This window comes from Lissotriton helveticus, chromosome 7 (genome assembly GCF_964261635.1).
Source record: "Lissotriton helveticus chromosome 7, aLisHel1.1, whole genome shotgun sequence".
Taxonomy (NCBI): Eukaryota; Metazoa; Chordata; class Amphibia; order Caudata; family Salamandridae; genus Lissotriton; species Lissotriton helveticus.
In genome coordinates this window covers 1851696671-1851711759 of record NC_136068.1, presented here as the reverse complement: position 1 = coordinate 1851711759, position 15089 = coordinate 1851696671, and the positions used below count along the sequence as shown (strand labels likewise).

At 47.7% G+C, this 15089-nt stretch overlaps 1 pseudogene; it reads right to left on the bottom strand.

The window, feature by feature from the left end:
* Positions 1-15089, bottom strand: part of LOC144769749 (uncharacterized) — a 99843-nt pseudogene that overhangs the window by 59125 nt on the left and 25629 nt on the right.

Genomic DNA, 15089 nt, shown 5'->3' with positions numbered 1-15089 from the left:
GGATGACAGGGATCCTTCTGCGACCCGCTGCAGCGCTTAACTCGGCTGCGCGGGGAGAGGTGATCAGGGTGGAAGTACCAGGGCTCAAATGAGAATTCCGACGAGTTTAAAAGCAAGTACAATAAACAATACAATTTTTTTTTTAAATGATCGTGGCTCCCGGCTTCCGCCTCAGGAGATCGTCAATTACACCTGTAGGTGTGATATTAATAAATGTGAATAATTTGCCACACAACGCCTGTTTAGCGGCAACATGGATGGGGTGTTGATGGACTGTATCACATTTAAGTATTCTCTATAGGAGACTGTGAACACATTTTGTCGGAGACCAGAAGTAAGGAGTGGAGACTAAATGGGCGGACTCACGTCTATGGAAGGGAGCGTGTTTTCAACACTTGCGGCAGCAGGACCTTTAACTCTAGCATGCTCCCCAGATTCTGCTTGGGTTTCTACTCACACTGACATGCTCCAGAGGCCATATTGTAGGGCGGTGATGAGATTTGAGTGACTTATACATAGTGCACTGTAATGTGGACAAGTATGTTCTCCCTCAAGTGTCTGTGATCTTGCATGTTGTACCGCTTTTATAAGAGGCATGATTTGGAATATATAGGGAATCATGTATACATGAGCACTGTACGCAGAGCAATGAGTCACAGATTCAGATAAGATAGGCTGGCTCTTGTATGTTAAAAACTTTCTGTCCGACCTAGGTTTGATAAGATATTACCATAAACCTCTATCGATAATAGAGATCTCTAGGAAAAATCTCAAGAAATTATGTTTGCTACACTTGGAAGAACTGCGACTGACCACGGAGTCATCTAAAAGCTCAGTCCAACATATCCTACTAGTAAATGAAATGAAATGAAATGAAATGAAATGAAAAAGAAGCTTCTAGAGCGCACTGCGGCCAAGCGGCTTCCTGGCGCTAAGGAACACAACCATATCTGCCAAGGGGGCCGGGGGAATTAGCCAGGGAAAGCCTGAAGAAAGAAGAAAGTTTTGAGAGCTTTACGAAAGTGTGAGAAGATAGGAATGGAACGAATGGAGAGAGGGAGAGTGTTCCAGATCTGGGGAGCCCGCACCGAGAAGCGAGTGCCTCCGGTGCGGGATTTGCGGAAGCGAGAACGTGAAGAAGAGAGAGAGAAGACAAGCGAAGAGAATGGCAAGGGGCATGAGAAGAGATTAAGGAATTGATAAAGAGAGGAGCAGAGCGGGCATGCGCCCGAAAAGCCAGACAGGCAAGTTTGAACTGGGACCTGAAGTGGACGGGGAGCCAGTGAAGGGATTTGAGGGCAGGGGTGATGTGGGAAAACTTAGGAAGACGGAAAACAAGACGGGCCGCCTGGTTCTGGATGGCCTGGAGCCGGCGAGTTTCGTAGGCCGGAATGCCTACGTACAGGCCATTTCCATAATCCAGGCGGGATGTGATAAGGGCAGAAATGATGGCTTTGAGGGCATCAACAGAAAAAAACCGGGAAATTTTGCGAATGAGACGGAGGGAAAGAAAACAGGAGGAGACAACGGAACTGATGTGCGCATGCATAGAAAGATCATTACTGATCTTGATGCCCAAGGTCCGGACAGAAGAAACTGGGGAGGGGGGTGGACCGAAGGAAAGGGGCCAGTGAGCGGAGGACCAGGGGTTAGAGGGACCACCAGTGAGAACAAGCTCTGTCTTGTCAGGGTTGAGCTTCAAATGATTGAAGCTCATCCATTGGGATATGAAGACAAGAGTAGAGCTAAGCTTGGGGAGAGAGTGAGTAGGAGAAGATAGATCAAAGTCGAGCTGGAGGTCGTCTGCGTAGTTGTACACCGAGACCCCCAGCTCGAGAAGGGAAGAAATGAGGGGGCGGATATAAAGATTGAAAAGAAGGGGGGAAAGAGAAGAGCCTTGGGGTACTCCGCAGGTGACCGGGAGGGGGGGTGCAGAGAAATCAGAGAGGTGAACTGCCTGTGATCTGCCCTGAAGAAAGGACGCGATCCAGGAGAGGGCAGTGCCCTGGATGCCCGCTGCGCTGACACGGTCGAGAAGAATGGCGTGGTCGACCGCATCAAATGCAGCGGACAGATCCAAGAGGACTAAGGCCTGGGGGAGATTACTGTCGGCCTTCCCTTTCAGTTCATCCAGGACCGCAAGGATCACACTCTCGGTAGAGTGGCCAGGTCGAAAGCCAGCCTGGTGAGAGGCCAGGATGTTGTTCTCCTCGATGTAATTGGAGAGGCAGGATGTCACGTGGCTCTCAAGAATCTTCCCAAGATAGGGAAGAAGGGAGATCGGCCTGAAGTTCGATGGAAGGGAGGGGTCCAGGCCAGCTTTCTTCAGGATAGGAAGCACAATGGCAGTTTTAAAGGAAGAGGGGACAGAACCCAGAGCCAAGCAAGAATTGAGAAAAGTTAAAGGAGAGGTAGGACAGCTAGTGTATAGGGTTCTGAGGATCCGTGCAGGTGCACAATCGGCCGGAGAGCCGGACTTGACCTTAACAAGAAGGTCGCGGAAGAGCTCAGGTGAAATGGGTTTAAAATGATCCAAAACAGAGGAAGAAGAGAGGGAGTGATCCGACAAGTTAGGTTGGGGCACAATCGGAATGTTAGCCTTGATGGTGATTATTTTATTGATAAAATAATCATTCAGAGAATGACAGAAAGATTGAGAAGGGGCAGGGGAAAGGCTAGCACGGTCGGAGGTGGCGAGACTACGCACCAGTGAAAAAATCTCACGAGATTTATTGGCCGAGAGGGCTACGCGCTCCGTGAAATATTTAGATTTGGCCGCTAAGATGGCCAGTTTATAGTTATTTAGAAGAGCCTTGTAATTGAGGCGGAGGGTGGGACAATAGTTACGGCGCCAACGACGCTCAGAGCGCCTGAGCTCTAATTTCAGGGATCTGAGGTCGTTGGAAAACCACTTGTGAGCATCGTGAGGGCGGGCTGATCTGATCTTTTTGAGTGGAGCGGCCCGGTCGCAAGCCGAAGAAAGCCAGATGTTAATGGCATCGGCCTGGTTCTCCACAGAGAGGCCAGTCAGGGTGGGAGCCGATGAGGACAGAGAGGAAGAAAGATCATTAAGATCGGTCTTATTCCAACTCCGAGCCCAGATGTTTTTGGGCAGGGGGGCTTTCTCGGATTGACCTAGGTAGATAGAAAAAGAGATCAAAAAATGATCTGACCAAACACAAGGAGAGATCGAATTGACCGAGGAATTGCAACGTAAAGACCAGATCTGGTCCAGGATGTGGCCATGGGTGTGGGTGGGAACCGAGACGTGTGGCAGAAAATTAAGACAACGAAGGGTGGCAGAGAAGTCTTTAGAAGAGGAATCCTCCCTCGGATCACCCGGCCAGAAATTGAAATCCCCGAGCAGGAGTAACGAGGAGTTATTTACAGCCAGAGTGGCCAGGAGATCCTGCAGGGTGGACACAAATGATGGCATGTTTTGAGGGGGGCGGTACAGAAGGATCACCGTGAGGGGAACCGGGAGGTTAAGCGAGCGGGCCACCAAAAAATCAACACCAGAAATGCTAGGATGCGGCAGGAGCTGGAATTGCAAAGAGCGGCGGACTATCATAGCCACTCCACCTCCGGTTTTTCCATCAGGGCGGTCAGCACGGAGAGCATAATGGGTGCCAGGGAGAATGGCCAAAAGGTCAGGGAGTGAATCCGAAGAGAACCAGGTCTCAGTGAGGAAAAGGAAATCCGGGGAGTCAGTGTCCAAAAGGTTAAAGAGAGCAGTTTGTTTTTTTACAGCAGAGCGAGTATTGAGAAGAAAAGCAGAGGCAGCGGGGAAACCAGGGGTAGCACGAGTGAGGGGAGGCGTGGAGGAAGTTAAGGAAGGGGGGGGTGGGCAAAACTGGGCCAGTAAGGGGGGGGACGTAAATGCCGTGCGAGGATAAGTGTTTGACTGTGGAAGGAGAGAGCAGGGTAGAAGTAGAGAGAGAAGAGAGTTGGGCAGAAGAGTACATCAGAGGAAGGGCAGAGTCTATGGCCCCTGGTCCCGGCCCGTCGCGGACGGGCGCAGACGGGCTTGCCTTAGGCGCGCCTTCGGCGGGCAAACGGCGCGCCCGCTGCGCCCGTCCGCTGCGCGAACGGTAGAGGCACATGATTAGTAGTAAGGCAAGGAGGCGTGGCCAAGAAGTGGGCGTGGCCGGGGGAGCGTCCGCTGAAGGCGGCAGGCGAGTGAAAGTGATGCCGCGACAGCGTCAAGCTCGGCTGCGCGGGAGGGAGGGACGAGGGCAAGGTCCCTGAGGCAGGTGAGCAAAAAGTGAGTTAAAAAGCGCGATCAAGCGCTGCAAGGTGAAGATACAGGGTTAAAATAAAAATAAAGCTAAGTGCTCCCGCGGATGGCAGGGAGTGATCCTGTTAAGAATGAGCTCGTAGTCAGCTCCTAAGTAACGGCCCAGGGGGGCGTGGCCAGGAAATGGGCGTGGCGGGGGAGCGTCCGCTGAAGGCGGCAGGCAGGTGAAAGTGATGCCGCGACAGCGTCAAGCTCGGCTGCGCGGGAGGGAGGGGCGAGGGCAAGGTCCCTGAGGCAGGTGAGCAAAAAGTGAGTTAAAAAGCGCGATCAAGCGCTGCAAGGTGAAGATACAGGGTTAAAATAAAATAAAACTAAGTGCTCCCGCGGATGGCAGGGAGTGATCCTGTTAAGAATGAGCTCGTAGTCAGCTCCTAAGTAACGGCCCAGGGGGGCGTGGCCAAGAAGTGGGCGTGGCCGGGGAGCGTCCGCTGAAGGCGGCAGGCGAGTGAAAGTGATGCCGCGACAGCGTCAAGCTCGGCTGCGCGGGAGGGAGGGACGAGGGCAAGGTCCCTGAGGCAGGTGAGCAAAAAGTGAGTTAAAAAGCGCGATCAAGCGCTGCAAGGTGAAGATACAGGGTTAAAATAAAAATAAAGCTAAGTGCTCCCGCGGATGGCAGGGAGTGATCCTGTTAAGAATGAGCTCGTAGTCAGCTCCTAAGTAACGGCCCAGGGGGGCGTGGCCAGGAAATGGGCGTGGCGGGGGAGCGTCCGCTGAAGGCGGCAGGCAGGTGAAAGTGATGCCGCGACAGCGTCAAGCTCGGCTGCGCGGGAGGGAGGGGCGAGGGCAAGGTCCCTGAGGCAGGTGAGCAAAAAGTGAGTTAAAAAGCGCGATCAAGCGCTGCAAGGTGAAGATACAGGGTTAAAATAAAATAAAACTAAGTGCTCCCGCGGATGGCAGGGAGTGATCCTGTTAAGAATGAGCTCGTAGTCAGCTCCTAAGTAACGGCCCAGGGGGGCGTGGCCAAGAAGTGGGCGTGGCCGGGGGAGCGTCCGCTGAAGGCGGCAGGCGAGTGAAAGTGATGCCGCGACAGCGTCAAGCTCGGCTGCGCGGGAGGGAGGGACGAGGGCAAGGTCCCTGAGGCAGGTGAGCAAAAAGTGAGTTAAAAAGCGCGATCAAGCGCTGCAAGGTGAAGATACAGGGTTAAAATAAAAATAAAGCTAAGTGCTCCCGCGGATGGCAGGGAGTGATCCCTGACAAACCACCCTGACCATACAGCCCTACCTGACTTTTAATCTGAGTGGATACGATAGGTTTGTGCTCACTCGATTTAGAATGAACACATTCCATCGCCTGGTTACTTTTCGCAAAGCTAATGATTGGTCACACTTGTTATCATCCTGCCCTTGTGACGAAGCATCCACACAGTCTACGCTGCATGTGGTCTTGTTTTTGTAGATTTAATCACAAACCAAGGAAGCAGTGGGTGACACCAATATTAAAAGATTTGGGTTCGCAACAATGTCGCCCCGCTCTCCTGGCGATTTAATATCTGGAATCTGAGTGTTTTGCAAAGAATATGGCCAGGTTCTTAAAATTCTGTATAAAACACAGACCAAACCTAGAACAGGACCGCTGAAGTAATTACTGGGTAATGTATTTTCCATTGCTTTTCCATTCTTTTGTATTTTAATAAATTCTTTATGCCTCTTTATTTTGAGTTTCCACTTTTGCACTTTTGGGCTGGTATGCTTAATAATCCGTAAATATTAATTTTGTTTTTAAATTAATTTAATATATTCAAAAATGAAATTGTTGTTATATTTTAACAAAATTTTTTTCTTTTTAAGAATGAACTTTTATGGTTTTTGTATTCCTAAAAATCGAATAAAGGAATTTGATTTGATTTGAGTCACAGAACATTAAACTGTGTTGAGTGTCCAGGCTTTATGGGTCAGAAAAGAAGGCACAGGAACTGCTTTTTAATGCAGCATTTGCTTTTAATTGGATTATTCTACGTGTGTATGTGATTTTTCGACATTTCTAGTGATGGGTAGGTTTAGGGATGGAATGGAACTCATCTATGTGGGGGAACAAGGATGATCCAATGACAAAAAATATGGAAACAATTTATATATATTACTTGCTTGTGTATATGAAGCTCTAGTAACATGTGTCACTACTGACTGGTTTGGCAGTGTGGACAAGAGTGTTTTTTGATGGTGGTAATTAGGTGAGAACTGTTCTCCAAATTTCGGCATCAGAGCCTAACTGCACCCACACCATCTAGAGGACAGAAGTCTAGAATGACTTGAGAGAAGCTACTTTCCCTGCTTTAGAGATGGAAAGGCTAAGGTACCCATTTAGAGTAGGGTGGTAAGGGGAACTTTGCCATGAACTGGGTTTCTGGTTTGCTCCTGTCGCAGTTCATCTGCTTGCTTTAGAACTGTGACCTGCTCAGGTTCACGCTGCTGAACATCAGATGGGTCCACCTCCAAAAATCATTTGCCAGCTCTACAATGTCAGAATGACTGCCCTATTAAGGCTAGGTTTCCGACATATAATTTCCGCTAGGTGGCCACTAAACAGGCAGTAACCAACAGGAACAATTCATAAATGTTACACAAAAGACACAACTGCTGGTGGGATCTTTTTTAGTGAAAATCTAGTGCAGTATCGAAGGGGACTCAGGTTGTGAAACTGAAGCAAGTAATATTAAACTAATAAAAATGTGCATCAAAAGAAGCCATGATAGTTACAGAGTGGGCACTGAGGTGGGAGTGCTGGTAAATCTAAGTGATGTTTCTGAGGGAGGGAGAAGGGAGATAAGTGAAGCAAAACATCATGCAAAATAGCTGACATGAGCAATAAGAAAAGTTGTTTCAGGTGTTAGTTGGTGGGACACAGAAGCAATGCTGATGAGGGTTAGCCAGAGAGACCAGATGGCCCAAGGTGGGATAGGCCAGGGCATCTTGTGAATGTCTGGATGGAGATGTTAAGTGCCTGCTGCAGGAGAAGCAATTGGTGAGATACCACTGCAACTTGTGGGACACTCTCCAATGATCACATGAGCATGGGTTTGACTAGACTAAAGGTCCTTTTGGAAAAAATGGGGCATATTATCAAGGACCAGTGTTGAATTTATCGCCGTTTTATCGGCAGGAAACTGCCGATAAAACAGCAATAATGGGCTGGATAGTACGCCCTTGTTAATTCCCATAGAAGCCCATGTTAACACCAGAACATGGGCTTCTATGGGAATTAAGAAGGGCATATTATCAAGAGCAATATTGCCGTTTTATCAGCAGTTTCCTGCTGATAAAATGGCAATAATTTTAACACCAGTCCTTGATAATATGCCCCAATGTGTGTAAGGGTGGTCTCCTCTGCAAAGGGTCACCTTGAGAGTGCCTCTAACATGAGGTGGAGGTTAGAGGGGGTGAACCTTCTTATCACATTCAGATAACATGAGCTCTGAAATGAGGATTACTTGAAATGGAAGGCCACTCCGAAACATCCTGAATATGTGTGTATGACCCACCGAAGCCACGCAGTGTTGAGCAGTCATAAACAAAGCGTGCCTCTGGATATGAGAGAATACTTCACTACATAAATTATTCTCACTAGAATTGATGAGATTCATTATGGACGGCAGCTCTTTGTGGGTGGCGGTGGATGGAATGCTTTCAGAGCGATACAGAAGGGGATGATGGACGGAGCGTTTGAGCAAATCAAACACTCACCCCCAGTCAACTGATCTGGGTTTAATCCATCACCATTCTTTAGCTCACTCCGTCACCCCAGTTCGGACATGGCCATATGCAAATCAGTCTGACCCTGTGCCTCATGGGAACAGTCCAGCCCAAACTGCCAAGACATGTCTTCCCTGGACTGGACACAAGCATCCTGGGACCGGTTTCGGGTTCATAACCCTCATCAGCCAGGCTATCTTGAATCCAGTGGCAAAGTGAGCAAGAGACTCACGTCTGAGCATAGCCTGCCAACTTAGGGCGAATAAAGCGATACAAAAGGGGATGATGGACGGAGCGTTTGAGCAAATCAAACACTCACCCCAGTCAACTGATCTGGGTTTAATCCATCACCGTTCTTTTGCTCACTCCACCACCCCAGTTCAGACATGGCCATATGCAAATCAGTCTGACCCTTTGCCTCATGGGAACAGTCCAGCCCGAACTGCCAAGCCATGTCTTCCCTGGATAGGACACAAGCATCCTGGGACCAGTTTCGGGTTCATAACCCTCATAAGCCAGGCTATCTTGAATCCAGTGGCAAAGTGAGCAAGGGACTCACGTCTGAGCATACCCTGCCAACTTAGGGCGAACAAAGCGATACAAAAGGGGATGATAGATGGAGCGTTTGAGCAAATCAAACTCTCACCCCAAGTCAACTGATCTGGGTTTAATCCATCACCATTCTTTAGCTCACTCCGCCATCATCTATCATAAGTCACTCAGAGGGATAGTGAAGCCTGGTGTAATCGATCTAGACGAAGCACTGGCCTTCAACTTCACCCTATCTGACCATCAAACCCTTAGAGGCTGCCTACTCTATAGGCCGCCTGGGGCTAAAGCACCTTTTCTCTCAGCTTTGAGTAGCCTATTAGAGGAAGCAATCTGTGCCAACTCCTTCACGCTACTAGGGGACTTTAATTTTCACCTAGAGAAGGACTCAGACCCAGACACTCAGGATCTTCTAGATCTGTTACGGGGGTGGAACTAATACAAATGGTCCGTGGCCCGACTCACACGGCAGGGCACACCCTGGATGGTATTTTCTCTAACCATCCCAACCTAGAGGTTACGACAGTTCAGCCGGTCCCCTGGTCGGACCATGCGGCAGTCTATTTTAATATTATCTCAGCCCCCCCCCCCCTCCAGACCTACTCAGGCCAAAATCCCCCTTAAAAGGATCAGGAAATGGAAAAATATAGAAGGCAAAACACTGGCGGGCCTTCTGACATCCTCTTCAACGCCCCCCTCAAGTAATGTGGAGGAAGCAGCCACAGATTACACGAGCTGGCTTGATGCCGCCTGTTTGTAGCTAGCACCCCCAATTACCCATTGTTCCACCCGCACAAGCCCCTCTGCCCCTTGGTTCTCAGAACAAATTAGGGACCACAAAACTCTCTGTAAAAAACTAGAAACATTGTGGAGGAAAAACTACAGGGAGGAGGACAAAAAACTGCTCAATGCAGAACTGAGAGCTTACAAGGAAAGGATCCGCCAGGCCAAATGTGAGTTCTTCTCTAAACGTATTAAAGAAGCAATTAACTCTCCCAAGGAATTATTTAGCACAATGTCCTCCTTGGCAGCCCCTAAACCAGTAGACATACCATCAAGTCGTCAACTGTGCCAAGACTTAGCCAAATTCTTTCTGAGTAAGGTAGAAAAAATCTTTCATCCCCTAGACAACGAAATCATGACCAACGCCGCATACCTTACTCCTGATATGTATCTTGAGACCAACAGGAAACTTGAAGCACTAGACAAATTCCCCCCCATCAGTGAAGAGGAGGTATCAAGTCGGCTAATGAGAATAAAATCAGGCTCCCCTCACGACCCTTGCCCAGCCATGATTGCTAAACTGGCTCCTGCAACCATTGCTGCAGGACTCACCCCCCTGTTCAATGTCATGCTGGACAAGGGGGAATTTCCCCTGCGCTGGAAACAAGCCTCCATCCTGCCCCTTCTAAAAAAAAACAACCTAGACGTAACCGATTTGAACAACTTTCGTCCCATCGCCAGACTCCCCCTCCCCGCCAAAATCCTGGAGGGTATTTTGAACACACAGCTTAGCACTTTCCTAGGGTCAGGAGAGAGGCTGGACCTGTCCCAACATGGATTTAGGGCTGGACACAGCACAGAATCGGCGCTGATAAAATCAGCCGAAGACATACGAATGGTGCTGGACGCTGGGGGTAGAGCCGCCCTGATCCTGCCGGACCTATCAGCGGCCTTCGATACGGTCCACCATAAATTATTGGTGGACCGTTTGAGGGCCAGTGGGATTCAGGGAAAGGCACTGGACATCTTGAAAGCCTTCCTATCTGGGAGGACGCAGTCGTTGCCTTGGGGGACTTTGAATCTGAGCCGTTTGTACTCCCCTGCGGAGTCCCACAGGGGTCCTCCCTGAGTCCGACTCTTTTTAATGTTTATGTCTCCACCCTAGCGCCAGTAATCAGATCCTTCGGATTTAATCTTACATCCTACGCTGACGACACACAGATCGTGGTGTTGCTGCGTCAGGGAGAACTGGACAGCACAGCAGATCGGTTTAGATGCTGCATGCGAGAGGTGGGCAACTGGATGGCAGGAAACTGCCTTAAGCTCAACTCTGCAAAAACAGAAGTGCTACTGTTTGGGGCAAAAGACAATTTTTGGTCACCTCGCTGCTGGCCAGAGGAAATGGGGTCCCCCCCCTCTCCAGTGGCAAAGGTAAATTCTGGGTGTCCTGATGGATGAGGCTCTGTCCTTCAGGCCACAAATTAATGCACTGTCCTCGGCCACCCATTACGTGCTTAAAACTATCCGGAAAGTCCTGCCATTCCTTCCGGCGGAACATAAGAAGACAGTAGTGACCGGACTGTTGATGTCCCGATTAGACTACTGCAACGCTCTGTTTCTGAATGCCCAGCAGGGACTTCTAGATAAACTTCAAATCCTGCAGAAATCAGCAGCTCGCCTGATCACAGGCACCCCCAAGTTCGCCTCAGTCTCCCAGGACCTTGTAAAGCTACACTGGCTACCAGTGCGGAAAAGAATCTTGTTTAAGTCACTCTGCGTGATTTTCAAGGCGTTGCATGGCCTGGGCCCCCAATGCCTGACCCCTTTCTTCCAGTGGCACAAGCCAGTGCGAGCTCTACGATCAGCCGAGCAGGGGCTGGCTGTCGTCCCCAGAATAAGAAAAGTCCGCTGGGGAGGCAAAAGTCTATCCCTAGGCACCTCTAAGGCATGGAACGAGCTGCCGTCAAGTCTCAGATTGACCCCTGACTTGCTCAAGTTCAGGAAGGCCCTTAAAACGTGGCTCTTTACACACTAACTTCCCTGCCCACGCCCACTAGCGATCAGTCAGCGCCATGACACCTTCGGGTAACAGTGCTCTTTAAAAATGTCAAAAATAAATAAATAAATACATTTGCTGGGCAATCTTTGCCTGCATTTGTCAAAATTTGAATGATCTTTGGCTTAGGAATTTAGTTGTCCTTGAGAAGCTGGTGGACAGTCTTCAGGGCCTCCAGACCAGCCTCCACCTTCTCCTGGAGGTTATGGATAGCTTCCCTCACCTTCTCTTGGATCCAATTATTGATGTTCTCCACTTCCTTACTCTTCTCTGGGACCTGTCCCTTGATCTCTGCTGCTGCGCGGTGATGTTGTCCATGGACGGTGGATGGAAGTCACCTGGAGGAGATAGATGTGGCGAACCATAAGTAGTAGCAGAGATAGGAAAGTGAGCAGGGAGAAAGCACAAAGAGATGTTCACATTCATACTACCCTTAGCCAGAGAGTTCCAGGTGAGCAAGAGCACAATTGCAAGAAAAACATTTTTGCAATACTACAAACTTTGTTCTCAGTCTTTGACTTGAAATGTGGAAGCAAAGAGTGTGTTAATATGTTTCCACCTCTACCTATATCACTGCTGATTCATGGTGAACAGCATGATTGTGGATAGGGTCCGAATGGTCATTGGGCTTGTTTCCTTCTTCATGAGTCGAGTGAAGTGTTAACTTACTCTACATTGGTGGTACTAACATTAACATTGAATGCACTGTAACATTCCTTCTGTGTGATAGCTGAATTGTAGTCATTGCAGCATCCTATGGTTGTAGACCACTAATGATGAGATGCAAAGCGGCTTCAGAGGCATGGCTGGAGTTCTGCGTACCGAAAGAGGTCTGCCTCAAGGAAGTGTATCGGTGCTCACCCTATCATTGTCCATAGGACAAGGCAAATTAAATATATTTTCCTCTTTTTAAATAACTAATTTATGGAGGTTGTATCAGAGACATTAATGAGGTCTGTAGGGTGGGATGAAAGTAAAACAGATGAAGATACAGATAATATGAAAGAAACGCGAAAAGAGGTAAAGCAGAGACAGTTAAAAGGACGTGACTAAAAAGTGTGACTTAAAAGAGTGACGGACTTTAGTCATATGGGGGCATATGTATCAACCTCTGTGCTTGCGATTCTCAAATAGCGATTTATTAGAAATTGCTATTTGATTATTGCAAAATGGGATGTATTTAAAAATTCACAATTTTTTTGCGAATTCTTAATATTCCTTAATTGCGATTAGCAAATTGCGAAATCGCAATTAAGGAATACCTTCCCATTCATTTCTATGGTCCAGGAGGCCCAAAGGAATGATTGGGAAGTCATTCTCAATTTGTGATTCGCAATTTAAGAATCGCAAATTGAGAATAATTTCAAGGGTGCAAGGGTGTCATAAGGACACCCTGATGCACCCCTGAAATTAACATGTGTGCGCATGTGGCGCACATGAGCGGCATGGCACCTTTGCAAATGCCAAAAAGTGCATTTGGGAAAGAAATCACAAATTACCACCAACTTGAAGTTGGTGGTAATTTGCGATTTCTTAATGAGAAATCGCACAACTTGGGTGCTTCATACATAGCATTTAAGGAATCACAATTTGCGATTCCTTAAATACTTACGCAAAGTTAAGGAATCACAAATTTTGCGATTCCTCAAATTTGTGATGCGATTAGCCACATACATACTGTTTTCCGAATTTTGAGTTGCAAACGCTGCTTTTTTGCGATTCGCAGTGTTTGCAAATCAAAATTCGGTTGATACATATGTCACATGGTGAGTTAGAACTATGGAAAAGAGAATGAGAGAAGACACCATATAACAAGGCACTTGGAGAGCGATAGGAGAAATGTAGGTCTCAAAGAGGGAGTGAGGGACAGAACTGACTGGAGGAAAAGTTGTAGAATGGCGAGAGAATGGGGAATGGGAGGAGACACTTGGGAACATAGGAGGAGAGAAGATAGAGAAAATAAATAACAAATAAATTAGGGGGAGGACCTGTCCTGGAAGATAGAATTGTATGCAAAGAAGGAGGCCCTTTTCTAGAAGAAAGAATGTGGGAGAATGAGTAGAAGGAATATTCTAGAACGGTAGCATGGAGAAAAATGAGAGAGGTATTTTATGGTATAGAGAATGGGAAGGTATGGAGAACAAAGAGAAAAATGTTGGGAGAGAAAATGTGCAAAGAGCGGGAGCAAGTACTAATGAAACTCCTCCTTCTCTTCCTTTCTGCCATTACCATCAGTGATTGACTTTTCCATCAGGTGCTCTTACCAAAGGGAGGGTGGTCACCTGGCCCCGGCATCATTGGTCCTCCAGACTGATTGTAAGAAGGAAACATCTTTATAAAGAAGTCCATTGGGCACATGTTCACCAAGCCTTCCATAGAGGAATTATCTGCATATAAGGACAAAACATGTACATTCCCCATTAGGACATGAGTTTGGTGCACTCAGGAATAATATGTGAAACATAATTGAATGGAACTTTTAGCCGATGATGGGCCGTGTGCTCGTGATGGCAAAGTCCACATCCCCGCTGGTAGCCATCGGCGCCCCGGAGGATCTGTTGAAGTCCTACTGGTTGACATTGGAGATCTGGTTGACCATTGGTCCACAGATGGCATCAGTCATTGAATCTCCTCTGTTCAGAACAAGACTTGCCTCTACAAGGACTCTTTTAATAGGGTGGAGCTATTTTCTAATCATTAATCTTCTGCATCTTGTTTCATCACATAATATATAGTGTTGGTAGGTTATTAAAATAGAGATTATGAAAATGGAGGGGCATATTGATCATACTTTCACACAGCACAGCACAACACAGCAAGCCACCTTGCTGCGCTGCATGAAAGGGCAGGAATGTGCCATTTTTAATAACATACATCGCATTCCTGTCCTTTCCTTCTCCTGGTGTGCTTTTGGCTGCCTAGTGCCAATGGATGCACCTTTTCATCATGATGCAAGGGTGCCTGTGTTGTCGGTAGAATGTTTTTTGTGCAGGAAAAGGCACCTTACCTCACTAAAATAATCCTGAAAAACATTTTCCTCTTTCTATGTATAGTGCAGAATGTAGCACACATAGAAAGAGGAAAAATTGAGGATAAATATATTCCTCCTCAATTTCTTGTCCCCTTAGAAGGCGTAGTATTTTAAAATATTCCCTGGCGTACCACTAATGGTAAATCTAGGCATGCTGCAAAATCCATGGGAGGATATGTGTGAACAACCACACATCAATCATGGTGCGCCTCCTTGCCGCAGAGTAACAAAAGGCAGCGATTTGCACTGCCTTGTGTTACTCCAGGTTTATCAAGCCATGCAGGGCCTCACAAGGTGGCCTTGCATGGCTTGATAAATCTGGCTTTCGTGTTGCATTGCCCTTGTGCCACCTTGCGCGACTCAACACTGTGATAAATATGGGTCATAGTTGCTACAAAAAAATACTGTGAAAAGTTGACCTCACAAATCACCATCCAAAGAGGGACATAGAGGGAGAGAGAGAGCGAGAGAGAGAGAAAGACAAAGAGAGACAGAGAGAGAGACTGAGGGAGGGAGGGAGAGAGAGAGTTGGAGAGAGAGAATGAAAGAGGTGGAAAGAGATAGAGTCTCAGAGAGAAAGAGAGAGAGGGAGACTGAGAGAGAGACAGAGATAGAGAGACAGAGAGAGAGATGGACAGAGAGAGATAGATAGACAGATACATAGAGAAAGAGAGAGGGAGAGTGAGAGAGAGAGGTAGAGGTAGATGAAGAGAGAGCAAGACAGTTGGGGGAGAGAGAAACAGA